General features: G+C 39.0%; 1 long non-coding RNA gene across 3 annotated transcripts in view; it reads left to right on the top strand.

Moving 5' to 3' along the window:
* The window catches only part of LOC115353116, a 50,204-nt gene extending 25,603 nt beyond the window's left edge, over positions 1 to 24,601 (top strand). Inside the window, exons 3-5 of one of the 3 annotated variants that reach the window (XR_003927432.1) lie at positions 23,797 to 23,968; positions 24,079 to 24,191; positions 24,306 to 24,601. This is a non-coding gene — a long non-coding RNA (uncharacterized LOC115353116). Of the gene's footprint in view, positions 1 to 22,184; positions 23,969 to 24,078; positions 24,192 to 24,305 lie in introns of those variants that run through there. The other 2 variants (XR_003927431.1, XR_003927433.1) reach the window with 2 other exon arrangements.
* The last annotated feature ends 3,037 nt before the right edge of the window (positions 24,602 to 27,638 follow it).

Here is a 27,638-nt window from a genome sequence, read left to right as displayed (position 1 = left end):
TTTGCTGACATTACACAGTTACTTAGTCACAGCTGAAACTCAGTATGAGGAGTGGCAGCAGGTTTGCATGGTAGTAATGACTCAGTTTGGTTGCCAAAACATGGATGTCTTGTGCCATTTGAGGCTCTCTTGTGTGTCTGAGACATCCACACATGGCTGGTACATTTTACATATGACTTTCAGGAGCTCTGTATCATTCCAAACAGGCAGCTGGAGGCAAAGCATCTCCAGTGGTGCTGTGCACCTCTATTTTAGCAACTAATGGTAAAGGCATAGTTATATACATAGAAAAAAATACAAAAGTGTGTGGAAATGGTTTTTAGATGAGTTACTACCCTCAGGAGAGAGATTTTTAAATCATAGCAAATTTTAGCTAGATGTGAAAATATCTTTGGTAAGTAATTGAGAAAAAAAAAATAGGAAATATCATCCTTTTCTGTAGATTCATGATGCTCTACTTCTTAAACACTTTGTGCCATTTTGGTCAATTGTCTTAAATCACATATATTAGCTGAAGAAAAAAAAACAACAGAGGCAGGTGGTCAGGACAAACAGAGATCAAAAACAGTATCTTTACCGGTAGAGATGAAATAAATTAGGACTTGTGCTTTGGAAAAGAAACAGCTGAGGAAGGAGAGAGATCTTGAATGGCATTGAAAAATTAAAAAGGGAATGATTTTTTACAATTTCTCGCATATCACAGGAACTAGGATACTTCCAGGGAATTCTCATAAATTTTGAGACAGACAGAGGGAAGCAACTTTTCCATACAACTTATATAATAATTTATTTCTAGAATTCATTCATCATGAAGACTAAAATTATCAATGGGCTGAAAAAGGAACAAGACAAGGTTGTAGAGGATGAAGTTCTTCAAATTCTTCTCCATGAGAAACAATGGTCCCAGTATCACTCTGGCTCAGGAGTTTCCAATCCTTAATGGATGCAGGGAAGGTAGAGAAAAAAACGTTGCTCTATGCTTGCCTTGTTTTCACATCTTGATTTTTTGGTTTGGTGGTTTTTGTTTTTTTTTTCTCCTAAGAATCTCATCTGGGCGATCAGACATAGAGTGTCTAAAAAAGACTCTTAGTCTGATCCAGAATAGCCATTTTTATATTACAAGGAAGAAGTTCTTGTGCAACTGTAATTTCCATCTCATTGCATTCTTAGATAAAAAAGTATGTTGCTGTTTTCTAGTTTGTATGATGTGGGCATGCAGCAAGAGGACAGCTCCTCCATGCTGCTGATAGAGCTTGGCGAGGGCAGGGGCCAAGACCAGGAAATTAATTCCTCCCAAGAGCTGACATTCACCAGTAATCCCATTATATTTTTCTCTGGAACAAAGCTAGTAGATCTAATTTTGTATCTTGTAACATGAATATACATATAGAAGTGCAAACATACGGTAACTAATTTTGCATGCATATGATTCTTTGCATACTGGCTAGGGAGAAAAAAATATTCAAAATCCATGTGATAAATACTATTTATATTACTTATCCATTTTTTCAGAAAGTGTGGCAAGAAGGATGATACAGTAATCTACAAAAAATAGACAGAAGCCAGGTGTTGATTTGCAACATGTTTCTAGTCATCTCTCTTTTTCTTAGGGAGGGGGAATAGCTGCACCATCATTGACTAAAAGCTGAGCAAGGCCTCTGTTACTCTTGCTGCTACAGCAGTAGTGACAGGGAAAAGTAATAGTTGCTCCTGGGGTAGAGCTCTTGGTTAGTACTATCTGACTTCTTCGATGATTTCAGAATGTTCCTATTTTGTAATAGCACCGTTACTCTTTAGTGTGGAGTCTGTTGCTTGAATACAATTATCCCTAATACCAGTTGCTCATCATTATGTGGTAGGAACCTGAAAATTCCTAAGAGATCCTTCTGCATATAATTTTTATCCCACTGAAATACACACTATAATCTTAGAATCATAGAATCATTTATGTTGGAAAAGACCCTTAAGATCTTCAAGTCCAACCATTAACCTAACACTGCCAAGTCCACCACTAATCCATGTCCCCAAGCACCATGTCTACATGCCTTGTAAATACCTCCAGGGATGGTGACTCAACCGCTTCCCTGGGCAGCCTGGTCCAATGCTTGATACCCCTTTTGGTGAAGAAATTTTTCCTAATATCCAATCTAAACCTCCCCTGCCACAACTTGAGGCTGTTTCCTCTTGTCCTATCACTTGCTACTTAGGAAGAGACTGACCCCCACCTTGCTACACCCTCCTTTCAGGTAGTTGTAGAGAGCAATAAGGTCTCCCCTCAGCCTCCTCTTCTCCAGACTAAACAACCCCAGTTCCCTCAGCCGCTCCTCATAAGACTTGTTCTCCAGACCCTTCACCAGCTTCATTGCCCTTCTCTGGACACGCTCCAGCACCTCAATGTCTTTCTTGTAGTGAGGGGCCCAAAACTGAACACTGTACTCAAGGTGCAGCTTCACCAGTGCCAAGTACAGGGGGACGATCACCTCCCTGCTCCTGCTGGCCGCACTATTTCTGATACAGCCCAGGATGCCGTTGGCCTTCTTGGCCACCTGGGCTCACTGCTGGCTCATATTCAGCCAGCTGTCAGCCAGCACCCCCAGGTCCTTTTCCACCAGGCAGCTTTCCAGCCACTCTTCCCCAAGCCTGTAGCGCTGCATGGGGTTGTTGTGACCCAAGTGCAGGACCCGGCACTTGGCCTTGGTGAACCTCATACGATCGGCCTTGGCCCATTGATCCAGCCTGTCCAGATCTCTCTGTAGACCCTTTCCACCCTCAAGCAGATCAGCACTCCTGCCCAACTTGGTGGAAGGAGCAGGAGTTACTGGCTTCAGATCACATGGCATGTACAGGACAACCAGCTGATCAGGCCCAGTCAGGATGGGTTTATGAAACACAGGTCCTGCTTGAATAACCTGATCGCCTTCGATGACATGCTTAGTGGATGAGGGAAAGTCTGTGGATGTATATATAGAAACATTTTTTTATTGTCTTTTATGGCAGTAGCCACATTTAAGTTCTAGCTGGGCTTTGGTCCTTGTAATTTTCTCCCTGCATAGCTCTCAACATCCTTGTAGTCCTCCTGAGTTGCCTGCCTCTTCTTCCAAAGGTCATAAACTCTTTTATTCCCTGGGTTCCAGCCAAAGCTCCCTGTTCAGCCAGGCCAGCCTTCTTCCCTGCCAGCTCATCTTTCAGCACATGGGGAAGGCCTGCTCCTGCACCTTTAAGATTTTGTTCTTGAAGAATGTCCAGCCTTCCTGGACTCCTTTGCCCTTCAGGACTGCCTCTTGGAGGTTCATTCAGGAGATACTTCCAAAAGAAGTTTTTATTACACTGTTTTCCTATTTCCTCTGTTTCTGTGCTAGTGTAAAATTAAATAGACTTGCAGTTGTGTGAAAATAAAAATATTTAGCTGATTTTCAAGAGAAGTGATCAGCTTCAGCAGGTGATTCACAAGCAGCTTGGCTGCCCATGCACCGCTGTATACAGTGGTGATCTTCTTAGTCAACTCTCCATCTGCATCCCTTTCTGGAGATGCTCCTCTTCCTATGAAATAAATACAGCATGTCTCTGATCCTAATCTGGGTAAATCAGCCAGGTGGTGGAGCTGCCCGGGATGAAACAGGGGCCTATGGAAACAGCTGTGCAGAATTGCAAAGGATCTGAAATTATCAGTCAGTAGTGTTTGGGAAGGCCTATATTTTGGCATATGTTTTTTGGACCTCTTCAGGCAATTCTTCTCACAATTTTTTTGATGTGTGATCTAGCCTTTAGCATAAACATGATGGGGTTTGAGCTACAAAAAAGATAGAGTGTCTTAATATGAATTTTGTTTTTTGAAATTTCATACAGATCAGTGCATCACACTAGCAATTAAAAAAAACCTGACCATTTTTCCAAACAATACTCTACTCTAGATGAAAGCAAACTTCATTTTCATTTATGATAAATTTTTACTCTCAGCAAAAAAAGAACAACTGGGAGGTTAGAAAGTTTGACACATTTTCTTTTACAAATTTATCAAGCTGCTAGTTTTAGTTAACTGTCAAAATTAGCAAAATCTGTACCAAACTCAGACTGCAGAACATTTGCATAAGTTAGCAATTAGAGGCTCTTTTTTTTTTTTATTAAATTGAGGCAAGCTAAAAACATGCCTTGTCAAGGGGATTAACAGAAGGATTCTTAACTGTGAAGATCACATTTAGCTTTCCATCAGTGACCTAAAATAGTGTCTCATAATTTAAATAATTTCTGTAAAAAAGGAGGCAGAGAGAGAGAGAAAGAGAGAGATCACATTGTTTGACTTTGATTTGCTTGCATCTCTGAGGACCCAGATCTAGTCTAGGTTACTAGAGAAATTAATTAGACAGTCCTAGCATGCTCCCCAGTGGACAATAACACTCCTGTACTATTTAGCAAATACTTAGTTCAAAGGAAGGCAGGTATAAAATGCTTTTGGAAGCTGAATCACTTCTCAAATTTCCCAGGAGACCTAACCTCAAAACTGGCCTGATTGGTAGTTCTAAAGAGTAAATTTCTTTTCATCCTTTCACAACCTGACAATTTTGAATAATAGCAGTTGAAAATCATTTTGTGTCATATTCTATTTGGACTAAGAGCTCATTAAAATTGCATTTCTGCCTTCTGGGAGGGCAAGACCTTTCATACTGAGGTTCAACAGGTGCTTTTCAGATTTCTCAAAGGAGAGTTTGTGTACAGCCCCTGAACACTGTACCTGAACTGTGTAGGGTCAAAATCATTTAAGCTGCATGTCTGCATGGACTGTGGGAAATGCATTAACGGAAATTTATGAGCCATTTAAACGCAGGACATGCTGTAAATCTCATGAAGGAAATGCATTATCAACCTGGTGTCTGGATCAGAGCAGTCTGAATCCATGTCTCTCCAATTTAGAGAGAAGGATGTCGTGTGGGGCAGTGTCAAATGCTTTGCAGAAGTCCAGGTAGATGACATCAGTTGCTCTTCCCTTATCCACCAATGCTGTAACCCTGTCGTAAAAGGCCACCAAATTTGTCAGGTGTGATTTGCCCTTAGTGTTGGCCGTCACCAATCACCTCCTTATTTTCCATGTCCCTTAGCATAGTTTCTGGGAGGATCTGCTCCATGATCTTGCAGGCACAGAGGTGAGACTGACTGGCCTGTAGCTCCTCAGATTTTCCTTTTTTCCCTTTTTAAAAATGGGGGTTATGTTTGCCCTTTTCCAATCAATCACTATACCCTTACTTATACTCCTACTGTCTCAAGTCTTTCTCTATTTGTGGGCTCCTGTTTTATCACTGCCACTCTGTGTTTATGACTACCTAAAATCACTGCATCGCTGTGTGGCTTTGATCTGCATCTCTGCTCAAGCCCTTTTAATCTGAAATAAGAATTATATTGAGTATAGCCTTTGGGATTTTGTGACACGTTGGCTATTATTTGTGTGACCTACTTATAACATTTATGTGCTGTTGATGGTATTACTGAAACCATAATTAGTTGCAAATTTTTGATTCATGGTTGGTAGTTGGCTTTTCAGGTCCTAGAACTCTCTATGGTTAACATGAATTAGCACTCTGACAGTTTTTCAACAGTGTTGTTACCCTGGCTTTGCAGATAGGGAAGCTGAGCTTGGATAATATAATTGACTGGCCCCAGATTATATACTAAATTAATGATCAAGGCAGAAATCTTACCCTCTAGAATTCTAGTTCAGTTTTGGCCCTCAGTGTCAACTATCACATAATGACCAAACACACGTGATTCATGCCTTCCCAGCCAGACAATTGTCTTAGTAAATAATAATATCTAGAGGAGACAGAGTACTTATGACTAATTAATTAGTCACTTAGTGACATCATGTCAAAAATGATTTAAAAAAAAAGTAACACAAAGACATGGTTAGTTATGTAAGTGGTGTGACTGTGTGTGCATGCATAGACATTTAAATACATGCAGGTAATGTATATGTATTGAGAAAGCATGTTACTAGTATTGTATTGTTGTGAGTATTGCTACCCACTAATGATTTCCTGGGTCTGTTGTTTGAACCTGAATTCTTTCAGTGTATTTCCTGACAAAAGTATTTTTCAGAAGAGAAAGAAAAAGGAAATTTCAAGTTCTGACCAGAGTAGAACTACACAGAGAAACTCCTGGTAAATTTTGAAAGTACATACATGAGCATGCTGTCCCCATAGTAATACCTCTGGTGTAACTGAATAGAATTCAGGGGAAATTCTAACTGAATTGAGCCACCAAAGGCTGAAACTCTCTAACTAGCATTTTCAAATGTACTTGGAAGTCTTAGGCATAATCTCAGTGCCTAAGTTATAGTATGAAGTTATCAAAATTTCCTCTTCACCTTGTCAGTGCCTGCCGTTTCATCAGCTGGGTTCCTCCAAACTCTCTTGTTCTGGCTGTCCTCAGAAGTCTTGTCAACCTCCATTCCTAGCTCTTGCTTGTACCCATTCTGGTTCTGGAAATAAGACAGCACTGTACCTAAAGGGCTCCAGTTGGCAGGTCTGATTGGAGCATTGCTATTGCATCTCTGCAAGTTTGAAGTTGGCACAAAATAGTAGCACTTTCATTCAAAAGCAGGGCCAGAGAGGGGCAGTGCATCAGGTTTGTTGTGGAAGAAGTTACATTTTCATGTGGCGTAGTGAGAGTTTTGAGTCTAGTTTGAGTAGTCAGATTTTTGTCCTGCCAAGGCCGCGACAGAAGAGAATTAGAAAGCCATTGAGCCAGGAAGTGTGTCTTTGCAGCCAGGGGTGAGAACCATCTCCTGCAGAAAAAGGAATTTGGTTCTGGTGGCTTTTCCACAAAGTCATTCTATATTTATTCAATGACTCTTTCATACAAAAGGCATAAAGAGTGCTTGCAGCAAACATGATAGCTGTCTTCATGTTTCTGTAATGTGTGTGCTAAGGTGTACGGGTGGGTTTATCTACCAAGGAATGGGAACGTAGGAGAGCCTTAGTCCTCATCTTCTGCTTCTCCACATAGCACCAAAGTCATTGGTGTTCCCAGGACTTTTCGAGAAGGCTCATTTCTGTGCTGGGAACACCAGTGGTATTGGTTTTGCAGAAATACACAGGATTAAGGCCTCTCACAAACTGAAATGCTATGGCCTGCTCCAAATCCTCCAGTACCCAGCAATGCAGAGAGATGTTCCAGCTATGGTATGCAGACACTGTGACTGCATTTTAACAATCTGATGCATCTTTCCAAATCACATTAGCAGCTATTCAGAAGGAATTATGGGTCTTTCCTTTAAGTTTACCTGACTGGAATTTCTTTTACAACTGAAAGCAATGAGGGTTTTGAAAATCAGTGGAGGTGTGCACATCGAAGTTTAAGGTTAGAATTCACAATGTAGGAGTTCAGTATGTTATGTTCTGGCTCTTACCTAACTCCATGAGTTGGGTCTGATTTCTTTTAAAACTATACTTCTGTTTCATTTGGTAACAATCTTTATATGAGATTGTACAAGGTGAAATAATACTCAGCCTCCTATTTTGTTAAAAGTTTTATTTTCTAAAAAAGATGCTATGAAAGCAATACATCATGTACTCTTTACTGTCTGCAGTAATTGATTGCCAGCCCTCTGGGAGCTATGTTCTCTCCTTCTGGATACAGTATGTTTATTAGAAACTCGGAGAGTTACAGAGGTGCCTCCAGATGATAATGCTTCTGTGTTGCTTGTACTAAATTGGATCCTTGTGTCTTGTACAGCAATTGCTGACCAGTAACAAAATTACTAAACCATCAAAATATCATTAAGACTTTTTGATCTCTCATCATGTTTAATACATCTGTAATAACAGCCTGTGCCTTTCTCCTGTTCATTTCTGACACACTGGTTCAAAAATTGTTCTCAAAAGGCTACTCTGCCTGCCACACCAGCCTTGTTTACAAGGCTGTCCACCTTGGCTATAATGTATTAATTGAGAAAATTATGCTAGGCCCCATTGGCATGATATTCTGAATAAAAAAATATATTACTTATTATATTCCCCATGTTATATAAGGGAATAAACTTGTAGTCCATTACTATATGAGGAAAGAAAGAAAAGGTTGTCACATGCAATGTTATTGATGTTTGAGCTTCTGTCAGAAATATTAGCAAGGTCCTAGTGAAATAGAAGCAAATTTATTATGACTAAGTCAAAGGGATCCAGGTAGTCAGCTGCTAAGGTATGTTAACTGAGATGATACTTCAGGAAGTTCACCACAGAACGCCGCACCAGAATGCTGCAAGCCTGACCTTACCTAGTAAGACAACAGAAGTTGCTTTGTGGCTCACTGCACACAGGACATGTCTATATAACACAATGCTAAGCACGGTCTATGGCAAGAGTTTGTATTTAAGCCACATATAGTATTTGTCAAAAGCTAAGAATGCACTGGGGAACATAAGTTTAACACAACATACGTGCAGTCAATACTGTTCAATGCGTGGGCTGCTTTTTACAATACATAAAATGTTTTAACCTTCAAAAGTTCTGAAAATATTTAGTGTACTTTCCCAGTGTCCTGGGTTCAGCTGGGATAGAGTTAATTTTTACAGGAACCTGGGAGGTGGGGGGGCATAGCCGGGGCAGCTGACCTGAACTAGCCAAGGAGCTATTCCATACCATGTGACATCATGCCCAGTATATAAATGGGGAGTGGGCCGGGGGGGAGGGCTCTCCTGCTCTCTCTCTCGACTTTCGGTGGGGGAAGTGGTGGAGCGTCGGGTCCCGGGTGGTGAGCAGTTGCACTGTGCATCACTCTTTTTTTTTTTTTGTATACTCTTTCATTAGTACCGTTGTTGTTGTTGTAACTTTTTTTTGCGTTGTCCCAGTAAACTGCCCTTATCTCAACCCTCGAGGTTCCAGGTTTTTTTCTTTTCTCTCCTCCGTCTCCCCCCTATCCCACCGGAGGGGGGCGGGAGGAGTGAGCAAACGGCTGCGTGGCCCTTTGTTACCGGCTGGGCTGAAACCACGACACCCAGGTGGGTTGGTAGGTGCATGGTGGGGCAGACTGCAGAGGAAGTGATGTCTGTAATACTGTTCAAGTAAAAGTTTTGATCCATCAAGGGTTCATTTGATATTAAAAAGAAGGAAAATGTTAAATGAATGTAATTGGAGATTAAAAAGTTAGCAAAGCTAAATCTAATTGAAGTGCTGTCCATAGGGTAAGAAGTGTGCATGAAAGGTGAACCATTTTCCAAACAAATCAAAGCCTAAAGCCTCAAAGAATGCATCGTAAACAAGATACACTAGGAGGGAGTGTACATTACACAGAAGATATCTGGGTGTATACTGCGATCACCTTTGGTATTGGTTTTCCTTATAGCCTGTTTCTTCCAGCCCGTTACTTTAAGACTAAAGATGTGAAGAAGTCTTTTCATTCTTCTGCTGTTCACATCTATCAGGTGGTGGAGTGAGAGTGTGAATCAGGTGAATTTAGCATATATTGCTTGCATGGAAATGGTGACTCAGAAGAAAAAAGTCTCCAGAGAGACTCCTAGGACCTCTGCATGTGCTTAAGAAGCCCTGGTGCTGGAGAGTGCTTCTTGTCAGTCTGTAAGACTGGTTGGAGTTCTTCCAGCAGCTTTGGCAACAGAGGCCCTTCAACAGGCACACCTGAAGACTCCTTGGCAAGGAGTAGATGAGCGACACCTGCCAGTGGAATACCTGGGTGGAGCTAACATGATTATTTTACTGTAGCTTTCAAAATATAAAGGGAGCTTATAAGAAAGATGGAGAAAGACTTTACTAACGCCTGTAGTGACAGGACAAGGGTAACTGTTTTAAACTGAAAGAGGGAAGATTTAGATCAGATATTAGGAAGAAATTCTTTACTGCGACACTGGAACAGGTTGCCTAGTTGTGGAAGTTGCTGATGTCCCATCATTGGAAGTGTTCAAGGTCAGGTTGGATGGGGCTTTGAACAACCTGATCTAGTGAAAGATGTCCCTGCCCATGACACGGGGGTTGGACTAGATGATCTTTAAAGGTCCCTTCCAACCCAAACCATGCTATGGTTCTATGATTTTCCTCTGGTGCAAAACCCAGTTCATTATGAATAACACTATGTTGTCTCATGTAGGCATACTCATGTAATTGCATCCTCAGGGCTTTACTTAAACAGTCCTTTCTCAAGTTTAACTTTCATTAGTTTCATTGGGATTTATGGATTCTGAATTCTCCAGCCTTGAGTAGTGCCAGCTTTGGCTGAAAAAGAACTAAAAAGAAAGGAAAGACTTACAGATTTACCCCTTAAGGAATTTAATATTTAATGACAAGTAGTTTGTTTTGATGTTGACTGGATGTTATAGATGCTGTAAGAAAACCTTTAAGCATGTCAAAGATGAAAGACAAAATTGACCAAATTGTAAGCTTCATTTTTATGCATCTCATAATGTTCAGCTTTAGTTAGCTGTCCCCCTATCAACTACTCTGTGTTTGACACAGATATTTTTTGTGGATGTCATGTATTGTCCAGCTTTTCAGAATACAAGCCTAAGAGAAACATAGTATCACTGTCTTTGTTCCAGAGTATTTTCCAGAGTAATCTGCTGTGGAGATTCATAATGTTATTTGAGGACCATGACTGCACAGAGCAGAAGGTCACCTTGAGGAATGGTCAAGCTTTGGTCCTTAAATAAGACTGTAATAAATATGAATTCAACCTCCAAACTGTTGATGAATTTTGAAGAATCTAGTCAAACAGTAGGATCTGGAAGCTATCGTTTACAGAACTGCTAAAGGTTTCTAAGAAGGAGGTACACCCTTTTCTTGTGCTTTTAATTACATTTAAACTCTTTCTCTGGACAGTTAAGAAAGGGGCAAGGCTGGGTGGGACTGAGAAATGCACAGAGGAAATAGTTAATCTAGAATCATGGCAGTAGAATTGAAATGTAGATTTTATGGTTGTACTTTCAATGCTCTCTGTTTCTGGCAGGAATCAACTTAATCAGGCATCTTCTCTGTTCACAGAGCATTCAACATAGGATACACTATAAGCTAATTTTTATGTAGTTATGCAAAGTATGGGAAAATCACAACAGTTTTTCTATTTCTTTTTTTTAAAGAGTAAGCAGAATTGGACCAATACTGAATAAATTTGAAAATTTTAACCTTAAAGTTGGGCTTCATTTTCTAGATCAGGTACTCATTTCACTTCAAGCAATGAAACATAGAAGTTATATTTTTACTTTCTGACTTGCAGCCAAAAAAGCATTTTATCATATTTACACAGCATGTATAGGTAACTAGTGATAGAAAGGACAAAAGGTATGAGATCAGGCAATGTAGTGAAAATTATATCCTCAGTACCAAACCATTTTATATGTGTAATTGTTACCATGAAAGTGAACAGAGATTTGCTTGACTAGCGAGAAACTATTAGGGAAATATTTAGATATTAGATTAGGCCAAGGGCCCAATCCTCCAGGACTAATTTAGAAAAGCACCTGTGAAATGAGTAGTCTATTGACCTCAGGGAAGATGACCATATATTTGAAATGAAGCTAGTGTTTTGCTGCATCAGATGCATAGTATGGAGTTTGCAAGTTGTCATTGAAGAATAGATTCAGCAGTTTGGGATCAGTACCTAAGTCACTCCAGTTCTAGTACTAGATACTTTAAATTCAATTCAATAGTGTCTTTACACATCCTGCCTGTTTAATTATCATTTGAAAACTGCTCATGCATCACTATTTTCTGACTCTACAGAACCATAGCTTAATCATGTTAGCAACTGTCTTTGATTTCTCTTTTATAATGGGTACAATTTTGCATAATAGGACACTTAAATCGGCTTACTCTGCTGCATTGGTTTAGCTGTTGTCACAATATTATCCTTAATTTATATGTAGTTTTGAAATTGTATCTGCTTGTCTTGTGGAAGTGTGCATTGGTTTCTCCTATCTTTTCTCAGATGAGATAATTTTCTTTAGGAACATTCAAAGGCACAAAGATTGTAGTGATTAAATGATGACATTGTTAAAAAAATCCAGTATTAGGAATATTGAGGAGAGGAGATACCTGTACTAGAGAAACATTTCCTGAAAAATGTTTCTTTTTTACAAAAGTTTTGTGTATGTGTGTCGACAATTATCCAATACATATATGTACTCATTTTTTGTTGATAATAAGAAGGAATCCTAAGTGTTTAATCACCAGGGACATAATGCAATATCTGTGGGCAGTTTATTAATGCAATTTTTTTCCATCCCACACCTCTGCTTTATGACACTAGGCAAAACTGAGTATTTTGTGTCAGATTACTGCAGCATGAGCTCTATTACATCTTTATACAACAGACAAGCAAGGATGTTGGTAGTATTCGGTGTATTATTTTGTTTATGATGAGATGTCCCTCATGCATATGTAGAAGAAAACTAAATGTGTATTGCTCTTGAAGAATGATAGAGTTAAAAGTAATTTTAAGAAATGCATTTGTTTTCTTTTCACAAGGAGGGGCATAGTCAGCCTTAATGGCTCAGTGAGGCAGAAGTCATTCGTCAGGGAAATTTTTGGAAAGGGAAACTAAATATTATTAGTTTTCTAGTCTATTTTAGTTATACAATTTGCATGCAATCTATGAGCATCACGTTATTTGTGCTTGTTGATCTTTGAAGTTGGAGACTTGAACCCTGGTCAGTGATAAAATGGAAGGGCTCCTAGAGCTAAAATCTTAGTATCTCGTGCAAGGTGTAAAGCTCTCTTTGAGAATGTGCATGATTTTAGTAAGGGATGCATAAAGTCATATAATATTTACTTAGCTGAGATTTCTAATGTTATTTAAGTTAATTCAGGAGGCTCCATGTGCAGAATATACCCTGTAGCAATGACAGAAGCAGCAGAAGGACATATATTCTTTTCAAGTAGCAATTAATTTCCAAGAGTTTCTCCTCATGGATGGAAAATAATGAGCCATATTTAATAAAACTTGTTGACAAATAAGCAAATAGAATTAGTCGTGTCATTTTGTGGGTTTTTTTTGTTATATATCTGTTGTCCCACCAGTTTTCCAGCTTTCCTACACAATCTGGCCTTGGAATTCCATATTGATTAACTAGAGGAGCTACACTCCAGACTGTGGTTCAGGTATTATTGTGTAGTATTTTTAAAGACTGTGACTTTGTTCTATACCTTTCTCCTTTAACACTGCTTAGCTACAATCCCAACTGATACTCACAGGTAAAATAAGACAAAATCTTTGTCACTTTGGAGAACTAAATCAGAATCAAAATATACCACATCAGATTTAATGACAGACCAAAACAAGAGGACCTTTGGGATCTCTGGGTTGACAAGTGGCTCAGGATTATCACACTGTGCCATGAGCTCCTGACCCTCCCTATGCTTTCATAGATTTTAGAAGAACTTTTTTTTCCTAGTTCTTACACAGTACAAGCAAAGGAAACAGCATGATCTTCTCACCTCCACTACCACCTCCTCCTCTATCACCTTCCCAAATGCATTTTTTTCTCTATTTGTATCAGTAGGCATTTAGAATTATTTAATGAATTAGCAACTGAGGGCAAGAAATTATTTGTAAGCATGCATTTTGAGGTTATTTTTATCCCATTGAAAACTCATTAAGGATCTCGCCACTAATGTCTTGCAATAGATTCCTAATTACACAGAATAACTTCACTATCATATTACTTAATGCAAAAAATGTTAATCAAAGTGGACATTTAAGGTCAGCCTTCAGTCCTGTAATCACTTATGTACACTGATTATGATGTTTGTTTACTTTGGAAGTATGCTTGGTTTCCACAGATGTAAATGGAAAGCCTGTGGCTTGTTATTTCAAATAACTTTTATTTCCAATTTACACAGACAGAGTAAATGCTGTTAATGCTCTGTGAGTGTAGTAAGACTTCATGCCCCATAGATCCAGCTGTACTCTGTACTCTTCCCCACCACCATCACCACTTCCTGCTACACCACAGAACCAGAAGCCTCCACAAAGTTGGCTATATTGCAGCGCCTTTTGGAGAGACTCGGCGTGCCTCTGCACCCTTAGGGGTTAGGCATGTTGGTGACAGAAGGCTGGAGCCCTCTTTTCCCTCACATTCAGCTTCTGTCCCCATTCTGAACACCTTGGGAGAAGCTTAGGTGAAGCAAGAGCTGCAAGGTAATATGTCCTTCCTCCATATGGGCTCCACCTGAGACCATGGGATGCAGAACAGCTTTCGTCCACATGAAAAGACCAGCATTAGAGCATATGTTAAAACATCAATACCTTGTATAGTTAAAATATTTATAATGACTTTTTTTTAAATTTTCTTTTCCCGAGGTTGCTTTGTAGGTCAAACTTGTACTGAGGACTGTGATTAATAAAGTTTAGGTCAAGCTAAGAGCACCAGAACCACCCCTAACCCAATGAATATTCAAACAATTCTGGTAATAACAATTACTAAGATGCTTTATGCAACACACACACACACACACAAAAAAAAGTTTGCTGGCCTATGCAGAAAGAAAAATTACTAAAATCTGTTTGAAAGTTTCATATATGCATGGATTATGATGGATTGTTGAAAGGAAGAATTTCCATGGAGCCCTCCAGGTAAGAGAGAGTAGCTGGGGTTGCTGAGTTGCCTCAGGGTGCAATTGCTTTTCTCAAAGCCATTATACTTGCAGAGAATTTCTTCAAGGGCCCATCGGAGACTCCCATTCTCCCATAAATACCATTATGTTGATGGGGCTCATTTATCCTGACACCAGTATTCATCTGTGCTATGAAACTACAAAAATCCAAGGTGTTTTCATGGCCAAGGATAAGAAAAGGCAGAAGATATTTCATTTGACAGTAAGAATTACACATTTTCCATATTTTTGAAGGCTCTTTTATGTGTCAAATGGGAAGTTCTCCAGAGATTAATTTTTTGTTCAGGAATTTGTTTGAGACCCATATAAAATTAGTTCAGTTCTGCAATTATTAATCACAACAAGAAGCACATATTCATTGAGAAGGATTCTTTTGAGTCCCATGAGACCACTCAAACAAGTTTGTGTGTGAATACCATCTACTGCAAAACTAACGGCTTGCTGAATTTTATTTATAGCCCATTTAACTTCTGTGAATACTAATTAAATGGGGCTTTTTTTTGTACATATTAGAGGTGAGTGATTGTGGCCATGTTGAGAATTTGCAGGGAATTTGTGATAAGGTTTAAGCTGAACTAAGCAGAATTTTAATAATGTGAATATTTATGCACTTGTGTCTATTAAAAAATAATTCCAACTTGGTATTAAATATGTCTTTTTTTTAATTATTTAGTTTTGGAAAACATTTCTTTTAAATTGTAAGACTATTTTGAAATAAAAGCCATTATTCTGAAATGGTAAGCTAAAAAGGGGGGGGCTTCGTTTGGTTCAAAATGACCTACAGAACAGAGCAAAGTGTTACTGAAGACATAATGAAATCAAACGTTTTAACATCTTTGAATTTTTTGTCCAAGAGTATTTGCAATGTTTGATCTGATTTCTTACAAAATCTCTGTTCCTCTAAAACTCCATTTTTCAGCAGTTTTAGTATTTGTGAAAAAGTCATCCTGTTCTAGTACAGCTTCCTCATACAGCTTTCCTTTCAAACAAGAAGGCCTGATCCTCAAATAAGATAAAAGTTCAGAATCAGGTTTCCCAAAGTAGTTACTTACTTAACAATGGCAAAATTGTGTTCAAACAATGTTTCTGAAACATAGAATTATATAACTAAATTGGCTAAGCAGAAATATGCAAACTATTGCCACTATTTACTTTCTCAAGTATCTGTTTTGTATAGTTATAAGTTTATGTTTACTTGAGAAATTTCACTATTAGGCAGGTAGTTCTTAAGCATAGTAAGTACATAGCTTGTGAGATCCTCTTAAACCCTTGCAGCTTTGCATCCCTGCAGTTTTTGTGACACACAGATTTTATGTTGGCCTCCTGCAGAAAAAGCATTTCATAAGGATAAACACATCTTTCAGATTAAGTAAGTCCACCTGGTTTTGTCTGTTGTTTTTAAATAGCCCCAAGGACTTCCCAGGAATGTGCTTGAACAGAGAATAGTCCTGTCAGAGCAGTTGGAAGTGGTGTGAAGAAACAAGGATCTCTTCTTCAGTCTGCCTCTGAATCATATTGGGTCACTTTAAAACATTGTTTTGCTATGTTACATTTGAAAATTTGTGTAGTCTAGGGCAGTGGTCTCCACACTTTTTTGATTGTACATCCCTATGAGCACCTCCAATATATGTATATGTATTTATAAATTATACACATGTACTACTGTACTAATATGTCATATACATTTTAGAACATACACAAAAATAGAAATTTATAAGGATGAGAAAAATATTAACTAAACAGTATTTAAAATTTTTACTTTATTTTTAAAATATTTTTTTTAATGGTACAACAAATGTTTTCTTCCCATACACCAATGGATTGTCTTGCACACTCCCTGGGTTGTGTGCACCCCACTTTGGAGAGCACTGATCTAGGACATGAGTGAGAGCCAAGGCACAATTTAGACTGAGGTCTTGAAGTTAAAAGTTTGTGACCTTTCATGTTCCCAGGTTTTCCAACCCCACTAAGGACTCTCTGTGATGGCTTCTTCTTGCTAATATTGCATAAGGGGAGCAGTATAGACAGAGTTTTAAAGTGTCTCAGTGTGGCATTGCACTTTTGTTAAATGTCTTTAGCACCCTTAATGTAAAATAAGAATATTCACACAGGGAATTATTGTGGAATTGCTATAGCATTTTAAATTCAGAATCTCACCAATTTCCCAGTAGTCTCCCCTTATGTAAAGCACCATTTTCTTCCAGTGGGAGCTCCTAATTCTCTTATGCTTCTGAGAAAATGCCAACTGTGCTTGATGAAATACAGTCATTTGCTCTTGATGCTTTCTATTTTTTTCCTCAATGCACCATTATAATCTATAACACTGAAAAGAACATTAGAAACAACAACTTAGGCTCTGGACATTGTATAGCTGACGTAACAAGTCACACAAAGTTTCTTTCAAGTTCTGATATGCTCTCAGTCCAAGTTGTTACTGAATTTCATTAACCAGTTGAGTAAGCACACAGCATCATACAGTGATGTTATAGCAAAACAAGCAGTCGCTGTTATCTCCTCTAAAGGAGATGCTGCTTTAAAGAATTGACAGAAAATTCTTCTAAACACAAGAACAGGAAGATTGAGAATATTACCTGTCAGCATCTAGAATGAACATAGCATGCATTATTTTAGACAAATTACTTTACATGTTGTGTGCAGAGGACTACAGTTACTATAGTAACAAAATGTGCTTTGATTACTTAAATATTGTATGCTATAAATCTTCATTAGGAATTCTCTTATTACAAGAACTATCTATCCCACAATGCATTTCACTGAGCTAGAATGGAGAGGAATAGGTGCTTCCATGAGCATTTGGATATGCCGTCCTAAGACAGACACTGTCTCACCCTTCTGTCATCATCATTCAATACTTCATCTAAAGCAGGAGATCTATGATCAAAGCTCTTGAACTGAAAATATTTGCAAGAGTTGGAAAAAAATCAGCCATGACCTGATTCTTACAGATATAGACAAAATGATCCTTTAATAATACTGCCCTCCTTTTTAATCTCTCATTGTGTTTGTGAACTTGGGTCTAGCTGCTTTATTGTACAGGACCAGAATTAAAGTATGAATGATTCAAATACGCAACTGTATGTTGTTCCAATAATGTACACATGATTATACTGTAAGACAGTTCATAATCATGTAGAAATCAACGAGTTTGTTGTCTTGTATAGAAGGTCTATATATTCCGTACATAATTTTTGTCCAATTTTTCTTTCTGGATCCATTTCAGTTCTTGAAAATCAGGTCAAATTCTCTTTTAAGTTGGAAAAAAATCACATTTTGATTTCAAGGTCAGTTGGTTCTGCTGTAATGATGAATTTGGTCAGCTTTCAGGGCACATACAGGCCTGTTCTAATGGATGTGGAGACTGAACGGATCAATAGTTTTGATATGGCCAATGTTCCTTGCAGGAAACTGGAACTCCAGGGAATCCCTAAAAAGGTGACAATAGCCATTCTGCCCAGGCAGATCTGTGTACCTTTGTATGTTAAAATCTGTAACACACTGCTAAAGTAATAATGCCAATTTCCAAATCATATTGGTATAAGAATTTCAGTGTTTGCAGCTGCTGATTTTTTAATGCTTTGATTAACTGCAGAACAGTATATACACTGTTTTTGTAATCTGTCCCATAAAGACAAATACTTTGATGTGTGTGAATATGCATTTGCAAGAATTAACAAAGGAAACCATTTACTGTTCTTCTATTTTATAATTGAAATGCTTCAGGAGGTTAAACAATCCTTGCGTAATCTGGGAGAGCTCTCTTCACTTATTAGTATTGCAACAAACTGCTTGTCCCACAGATAAGCTGTACCTAACAGCTTCTTAATGGCTTGAAAGTTGCCTTGTCTAGCATAGCTGTGGTGTTTCGACAAGGCCAGCATGTATCTGATAGGCCTGCCAAAAAGAACAAGGCTAAAGGAAGCATTGAGAGTTGGAGCTTCTTGAATGAGTGGAAAAATTCATATTTTAGAAACTGGATCCTACAGTGCTGACAAAATTAAATGTCACTTTTAGGCTAAGATCTGTCATGAATGTGAGTTGAACATACATTTTTGTGAGGGTAATGGGAGTTGTTTTAAATTGAGCTGGAAGACAAAACAGGGACCTGCATTTGAGTGTATGCATTGAAAATGGGGTAGGAGGGGAAAGGGTAAAAGCAACCAAGGTATTCCTAGAGAGTGTGAGGAAAGGGAGGAAGGATGAATGGACCGATTATGGAATTTTCTATTCCTGAGGTGATTTAGGCATGCAGAAGTACTTCATTCCTTTAACTATGTGCAAATGCTGATTTTGAATAGACCCTGAAGCCTCTGCAGTGTGGATGCGACTTGGCCTGGAAATGTGGGTACACTGAGGTCCTACCAAATACTGGTTAAATATAGCCTTAGGGAATCTGAGGTTTGTAACGATGACAGACTGGAATAAACCTTGTGCTCCCTAGTTTGCATGGAGGGAAAAAGACTTCTTTCGTATGATCCTGTTTCTCCTTGCCCATCCTCATGTTCCATTTATTTGTTTTCTGGAGCTGAGGCTTGATGTCCAGACTCACTTTTCTATGTTTCTGCCTCAGAAAAATCTTTCACTGAGTGCAGAGTTTTCTTGTGGTTGGATTTTTTTTCCCGAAGAAGTCCCAAGTAAAGTTAAACAACAAAAAAAAATACTTTAGCATTTGACTTCTGGTGTTTTCTAAATATTTTATTAACAGTTCTGTTAAAATACTCCTAATCGGGTGCTTAAAGTGGTCTGATGTACTGTATGAAAGCCCACAAGGAGAAAAAAAGCCTTCAGAGACTTAAGATGCCTCATCCTATTTGTTTGAAATTTGATTTTCATTTGGTAGCCTGTTCTACCTCTTCACTGCTGAAGGATTGTGTGTGCAATCAGGATATACTATATTTAATGCATCTCACATGGATACATGTGCATTCATGTAGAGGCTTGGTTGCATCCTGGTGCTAGCATGTCTTACACTACCATAAGGGCTAAATCTCATTTTACTGAACTCTTCTACTGTAATGTACAGGGCATGTGCTTATAGATTAACAGAGAGAAGGGGAAAAAATGACAGAAAAGAAAATTATTTTGCCCTGAATTAGGCAACTCTAATCCTGCTTTAAAGGTGATATTCCCAAAATGTGCTCATTATTTGGATTGGGGATTAGTTTTTTGTATTTGAATGTTTCCAGCAATGTGTGATAAAGAAGGCTGGGATCTGCAGAGGAACTAGGAGATCACATCACACTTGTAGTTTCACATACATTGTCAATGGAAAGGGTTTCCTCAGTAATGAAAATTCTTCATAAGGGCTCTCAGTTACCATGCATAACATGAAAATGTCATTCTATGTATGCATCAACAGGCCGGTGTACATTGTGTATTTATTATATGTAGTGTACAATAATGCATATGACAGTGTGCCTTTACTGTGCATTATGGGAATGATTGTAATATTTACAACTCTTGGGTTTCTTTGTTTTTAAATACATGATAAAGCAATGGAAGAAGCCAAATGTACAAATCTATAACAAATGTAATATCACCACAAGATGCAATCTAACTGAGCCCCACAGCAAACATTACTAGCATTGGTTGAAGGGAGCACAGTAGATATGTGGTCCGAAGAACACACAACACTCCCTTGTTCCTTGGCCTCCATAAACTCTCCTGGTAGTACTTTTTATAAACAAAGACAAACAGATAATCATCCTACCCATCTGTTGACCACCATTTGCAAGCTGGTTTCTCAGTGTTCCCATTTAGGAGGATGCAGTCAGGGAGAGGTCCTTCCAAGAGTCTGTTCAGTGCAGGAGCCACTCACGATTATTGTGAACTGCCTGCTAGAGTTGTCTTTTCCTCTCCAACAATGACTGACCGAATAGCTAGTGTCTCTTAAGCTTAGACCCAAGTGTAAGGCATCATTCAAGTTACATGGTTAGTCACTATTATTCAATGTCTTCTGTCTTTTTGAAGGAGCATAAAATTGGCAGTTGCCCTGATTTTAAATATCAAATCTTTTTTGAATAAAGTTGTTCAGTTAAATGGCCAAATTCCTACCCAGGGGTAATCTGTAATAAGCACTCTGCTGAGAAACAAAACCATGGCAGCTTTCCATTTTTGAAGTGTTTGCAGCATCTATTATAAATCAGACACTATCAATATTGAGAAAGTTAGCTTTTCCATTTTTGGAGTCTTTGTGAAATATTTACGAATAACTTCCTTAGGAAAAGTGGATTGTGCTGCCTGTTAACATTAGCTCCCTAAATTTAGTGCATTCTGTTACCATTGAAATCTCCACACTTACCACACACTCCCAATAGCTCTTATTGCTTACTGCTGAGGTCTAGTATCTACTGACAACTCGTCCAGCAGCTTGAAGGCTCTCTGGAGTTGTAAAGCCTATTTTATATCCATCAGGACTGAATAACATGGTCAGCAGTCATCATTTAGAGATGAGAGAGATATCGAACTTCAGGCTGAGAACGCAAAGATGTCTTTCTCTGTCTCCAAGCGACAGGGATTGTCACAGTGTCTAGTAGTTCAAAACGAAATATGTTTCCATAGAGCATTTCAATGGATCTCCAGTGTTACTCTGTTTGAAAGGCTATTTGCTTACAGCACTTCAAGGACGATTTCTCAGTGTTTATTGCTAATGTGATTAGGCAACAAAACCAAAAACTAGGCAGCAGAGATCTGTCTATAGAGTTGTAAGTTTTCTAAAGCTGTTCTGCAACCATCTGTGAGCGTCTCTAGCAAATCTGGGTCTTCTGTAGTATTTAAATTAGTGGTCAATTTTTAAATAGAAATGTGTCCATTAGCGTATAAAAGCTGAGGAACCATTACCTGAGGAAATCTCTTCCCTTCTTGACATGTCAAAAACTGATTTGGTGACCTTCATTTTGCACTGTAAGATCCATCCATTTAAATCTCTGGGCTTTCTATTTGAACAATAGACAGTCGGAAGGGAAAAGGACAGCTGATGAACTAATGGTAGTGAGAAGTCAAGTTCTCACAAGTTGCATGTTTTTACTTTTTTGTGGTTTGGTTTTGTTGGGTCTTCTTTTCTGTTTTCCTCCTCTGTTTCCAGCTTCCTGCCCATCTTGGGTGTAAGTTTAGAAGATGTAAGAATCATGTTTTTGTAAATTAAATAGAAATAAATAGGTGCCAGTTATTGCAATTGAGCCTGGAAGGTCTTTCCCTGCTTTTTACTTGTGCATGTCTGTATAACAGTGCATGTGTGTATTTCTGTGTATGTTACCTTATACTAACTTAGAGATGAGCATAGTAGATATGTAGCAGGTTTTCACAGACATGTGAAGAGAAAAATTATTTGGTAACAATTTAACAGCCTTACAAGTGAAGAAGCTCATTTTGACAAATTCAAACAATTGGCAGCATTTTTCTTCATGTGTTTGTTGTTAACTCATAAGAAGAACTGCCTCCACAGAACTGCTGGAGTCTTGGATAGATGGACTGCAGTCACTGCAGGGTGGCAGAGTAGGGAGGCAGGGGAGAGAAAGTTTCTACCTGTGATAATTGCCATGAAGAGAAGTTGCCTTTAACCTGTTGACAGTTGAAGGCTTTCTTTGGGGAGTGAAACATATGTAATATGCCTGGAAAGTCCATTTTGCTAATCAGCCAGTGGAAGCAAACAGCACTCCACAAGCAGCTTGTGCAGGCATGTGCGGATCTGTACTAGTAGCAACACTAATGGATCTTCCATACCTACTGATTTCAACTAGATTGTAAGCAGAAGCAAGAGATCAAATCAATAGAGGAGGTGGCAAGATAAGCCAGGAGTCCTACCTGAGTGCACAGGTTGTAGGTTGAGACGTGTCTGCCAAACAACCACTGTGTAAGCAACAATCTGATGGGGGGATGTGGAGAGGAAAAAGAGCCTGCAAGTCAATTATCTTTTTAGGTACTTCTCTTTGTCATGATCATCAACCTTGAGAGTAGCATTAGTCATTATTTGTATCGCTCAGTTGAGACTATTTTATTTTAAACTGATGCAGCATTCAGCAAAGCTGTATATCACACTTTTGGAAAGGGAACAGTTTTTAAATTTACATGGGAAAATGGCATAAGGCGAGATAAAAAGAGAAAGCCTTTAGTTGTGTAAAGTAATACAGACAGAGGATGTAGTTATGAAACTGGATACCAGTTGATTTATTCCTGGTGCCATGAGAAGTGAGTAGGAAGGTGGGTTCGGGCCACACAGTTCTTCAACACTTCAGGCTGAGAGCCACCACTGTTCAACAAAAACACAGTAAGCAGCCTTATAACGGTATCTAGAAATTATTTTTATAGTATTTGTTTTCACTTTATTGATTTTATTAGTTTGTGATGAGCAATATGTTTAAATCTTGTGAATGTCCTCTTCCCTGTTACCATTTTACTTTAGGTGCAGGAGTAGGGCAGTAAGTCCTAATAGCAAAGGAACTTAGGGTAGGCTTGTGACACGGCCCTGCAGAGATGCTTAGGCTGTCTGTCAGTGAACTAGTTCAGGCATTATGAGTAAAAGCAATCTGGGCATCTTTCAACTGTGTCTTGGAGACAGACTTCCAGAGCCAGACAAAGCTAAGAGAGATGCTGTGGAAAATGCATTTGCATAATTCAAGCAGTTGACATTATCTGATAAAGAAACATAGACAAAGAGCTTAAGAGGGTTAGAACTGAAATGACTGTAACGCCAAAATAGCACTGCCACATATGGGCCTTAGCCTCATAAATTAGGAGGTGGTAACTTTTTGCTGGCAGTTACCTGAAATTCAGGACCCTACCATGCGAAAAAGAATATTTTTTTTCTGAGCTCCTTGAACACATATTGCTCCTCCTGCTTGGGGAGAAACACCCATAAGTGTGTGTTAAATTTAACATGCATTAATTCATAATCCATAAATTTAGTATCAATGAATGCATTTATTGAGAAAAAGAATAATGAGAGAGTTGAAAGAAAGAAGGATGAGGACAAGATCTGCATTTTCTGCTTTTCCATTTTTCTTCCTTAACTCTATTTTCTCTCTCTGCTTCAGAGCCTTTACCACCACCACAGCTTTCATTTCTTCGTCTGCTTTCCCTCCACATCTCAGGTTCATGTGGATGGCTTCACCCTGCTTTTTCAGGTATGCCACAGTCCAATAGCTCCTAATTAGTCCTCCTCATGATTTTTCAGGAACCTCATACCCCAAGTTGGCACCCTCCAGCCTGCCTTGTGCCCCAGAGTTCATCCTAGCCCTTCTCTCCTGCTTCTCTATCTGTCTAAGGCTCCACATCACCTTAATAAACTATTTCTTATTTTCTTGACTTTTTTATGTGCTACCCTCTTGGAGTTGGAGTAAATAAGTGTGAGTAAATAACATATTCTTTTCACTTTCCTTTTTAAAATGAGTTTCAGATTTCAAATCTTTGCTATACATATATATACACATATACATGTATTTTATTTATTTATCAGATCTTCACTTTTGGACCTTCACAACTCAAAAGGGTGACTCTGGAACTCCTGTTTTCTAAAGCCAGATTCTGGCATTTAGCAGCTCCTTTGCTTAACATACCATTTAAAGCAAGGTAAGTAGGACTTTCATATGCACACCATCTGCATCTCCCTTCCCTCTGATCAAAAATCTCAACCATGTTCCACCTGCCTCCTACAGCATAAGGTAATCTTGGCTTCTTTTTCAGAACCAATGAGAATCACTCCTCCGGTGGTTTGTGGAAGGTTTTGCATCTGTATTTGAGGAAACATATGTATATTTGCACTCCCTTTCTCATTTATGCTATAATTTCCCCTATAATACTCTTGGGGGAGTAGGCTCCACTTCACATAACCTCTAGAATTGTGTGCATTATAAATTCTGTTCTTACATTTAGCTTTAAGTCAGTGTATTGCATTATGCAGTCTTACAGTTAAATCCTGAATTTAAGCTATTAATGAATCCTTTTTAATGAACTAATGTAAAATTCAAATATAGCTTATAAAAAATAAATACACATTGCTCAGAATCTGAAAGTGCTTTCTGGAAAATAGTTGTTCCTGTCATTTTGCCTTTTGATAAAATACTAACAGAGTTTCATAAGACAAAAAAGAAGACATTCCTTCTGCCAGATTTCAACAGCGACTGCAAATAATGGGAGTGTGAAGAGAATAAAAAAACCAGACAGGAAGAATCCTGTGTATGGTAAAAAATTGACCACCTTAATCTATATTTCAGAATCCCTCCTTTCTTCTCTTATGACAGTGATTCCCCCTTCTTGCAATGTGGGGTTTGGGGTTTTTTTATGTATAACATGGCATACACTACATGTAGCATATAGTACATATATAGCACATGGTATGACTCAATATAATTTTATAGTACTGACTGTGACTGATATTTTCAGGCCTGCTCAGTAGGCAGAAAGCAAACAGATGCACATATTACATGCATATGCATGAAAACTAGCATTTTGCAGTGGGGATACAGAAAGACTTAGGATAAAACCTCGTTGTGCTACTAATGCACAGTAGCCATCTTTAAAATGTCTTAAGTGCTGCAGAAGATCTACAATGCCTGCTATGTTCTGTAACCACATTTTCACAGATCAGTTCTTGCATTTAGTAGCTGTCTTACTCACCTTGCCATTTCAGCAGTCTCGAGTAAGACATGCAAGCAAATGTTATAACAATAAATATTGACAGACCAGAAAATGGTTCCCCTCATCAGGATTAGACCTTCTGGGGCAGGATTTTATAGTGACTGAGCTGTTGAAGGAAATTGTGGAAGAGCTATCTTCTTGTCTGATATCAAAAAGGCAGCTGTTAACTATCTGAGAAGCTAGGTAAGGTCTAGAAACAGTATCTCCAGTAGATGTTGGTGTGTCTCAGTAGCACATATCTATGTAGGCAATCATTGCACTTACAGGATTTCAGTTCTCCACGAAACCAGAGACACTGGCACTTGGAAGTAAGCAACCTGAAAAAAAGCTGGCAATTATCATAGAATCATAGAATGGTTTGGGTTGGAAGGGACCTTAAAGATCATTGAGTTCCAACCCCCCTGTCATGGGCAGGGACACCTGCCACTATACCAGGTTGCTCAAAGCCCCATCCAACTTGGCCTTGAACACTTCCAGGGATGGGGCAGCCACAACCTCTCTGGGCAACCTGTTCCAGTGCCTCACCATCCTCACAGTAAACTTTCTTCCTAATATCTAATCTAAATCTACCCTATTTCAGTTTAAAACTGTTACCCCTCATCCTATTACTACATTCCCTGTTAGAGTCCCTCCCCATCTTTCCTGTAGGCCCCCTTTCAGGACCAGAAAGCTGCTATAGGGTCTCCCCAGAGCCTTCTCCAGGCTGAACAACCCCAACTCTCTCAGCCTGTCTTCATAGGAGAGGTGCTCCAGCCCTCTGACCATTTTTGTGGCCCTCCTCTGGATCTGCTCTAGCAGGTCCATGTCTTTCTTGCGCTGGGGGCCCCAGAGCTGGACGCAGTACTCCAGGTGGGGTCTCACGAGAGTGGAGTAGAGGGGGAGAATCACCTCCCTTGACCAGCTGGTCATGCTTCTTTTGATGCAGCCCAGGATACAGTTGGCTTTCTGGGCTGCAAACACACATTGCTGGGTCATGTTGAGCTTCTGGAACAGCAAAGGAATGAGCTGGAATCAGATTTAGGAAGGCAATGAACTGATACCAGATATAAATGAAATGAAAGAATGCCTCAGCCTGGGATTCAGTTTGGATTTCAATGTAGATCTCTTAGATCCTGGCACACTGGCATGATAGCAGTGCTTTACATAAAAAATACCGTTTCTTGTAGTCTTGCTCTTGAAGCATCAAAATGGATCTGCATTACACGTCTTTGGTCTGTTACACGTCTTTGGTCTGTCTCTTGCTAGAACAAACTTCTGGTCAGACAGGTTCCACCAGACTGGTCTTGTAAGGAGTACTCTCCGGTTCCTTGAAGGCTGGCTCAGCAGCTGACTAAAGACAGCAGTTTGATCTGATCCAGGCAAAGTTGAAGAGCACCAGACACTGACTGGCACATTGAACAAAGGTGTAAAGGGGAAAAAGGAAATTCACAGGATCTGGTTACCACTTAATATCGGTTCACAGGTGATGATGTCTAACATACAATTGGCATGATAATGCATGAGACTTGGTAGGTACCTGCATTAACACGCTGATGCTCTGTCAAAATAAAAAATCCATTTTTTATTTTTCCACAACGTTTGTCAAGTAAATACCTACAAATAATTAAAAGATGAGGAGAAAATTGAGTGAAAAACAGCAAATAGACTTTGACTGCAGGGGGAAATGATGACAGATTTCATATTAAGTTGCCTGTTACTTCCCATAATTGAAGCATCATGCAAACTTTTCTTTGAAAATCTCTCATTTACATATAAACACAATACATCACATTTCTAATGAGGAACGGGAAGCTATCTCTAGTGCCACACTGAACAAATTGGCTTTGATTTTCAAAACCACTTAAGAGATTCAGATGCCTAATTAAAATGAATAGGAATAAGACGTCCAACTCAATGTGTGTCTCTAAAAAAAAACCCCCTCCACCTATTTGATTTTATCTTCTAAAAAACCATGAATTCTACTAGTTCAGAACATGACCTAATTTGAGGACACTTCATTCACTCTACGCAATTCATATGAGTCAAATCTAAAAGGCTATGTCTACGCTTATAAACTAAAGCAAGCCACAACAGATTTTTGAACACCGATACGCAGTTGTCCAATACTGTTAAATTGCTGGCATAGTCTCCAGCATGGTTCTAGTCCAGGCTAGCCAGAGTCTCCAAAGCAATCCCCAGGCACAATCTGGGGAATGGTGTGGGCCTTGTTAGTAGAGGCTCTGCCCATTTGGTGGGCTTCCTTGGGTCCAGTCATCTAGCGTTATCCTGTTAAACTGTTGGCCCGCATATACACCAGCAAGCCATGCTGCAGCATCCTCTTCCCCATCCATGTGGTTGAAACCTTATCTTGGCTTTTTTGAGGGTTGGCGAGGAAGGTTC

This window comes from Aquila chrysaetos, chromosome 18 (assembly GCF_900496995.4).
Source record: "Aquila chrysaetos chrysaetos chromosome 18, bAquChr1.4, whole genome shotgun sequence".
NCBI lineage: Eukaryota > Metazoa > Chordata > Aves > Accipitriformes > Accipitridae > Aquila > Aquila chrysaetos.
The sequence above is the reverse complement of the archived record's forward strand: the minus strand, read 5'-3'. Positions and strand labels throughout refer to the sequence as shown.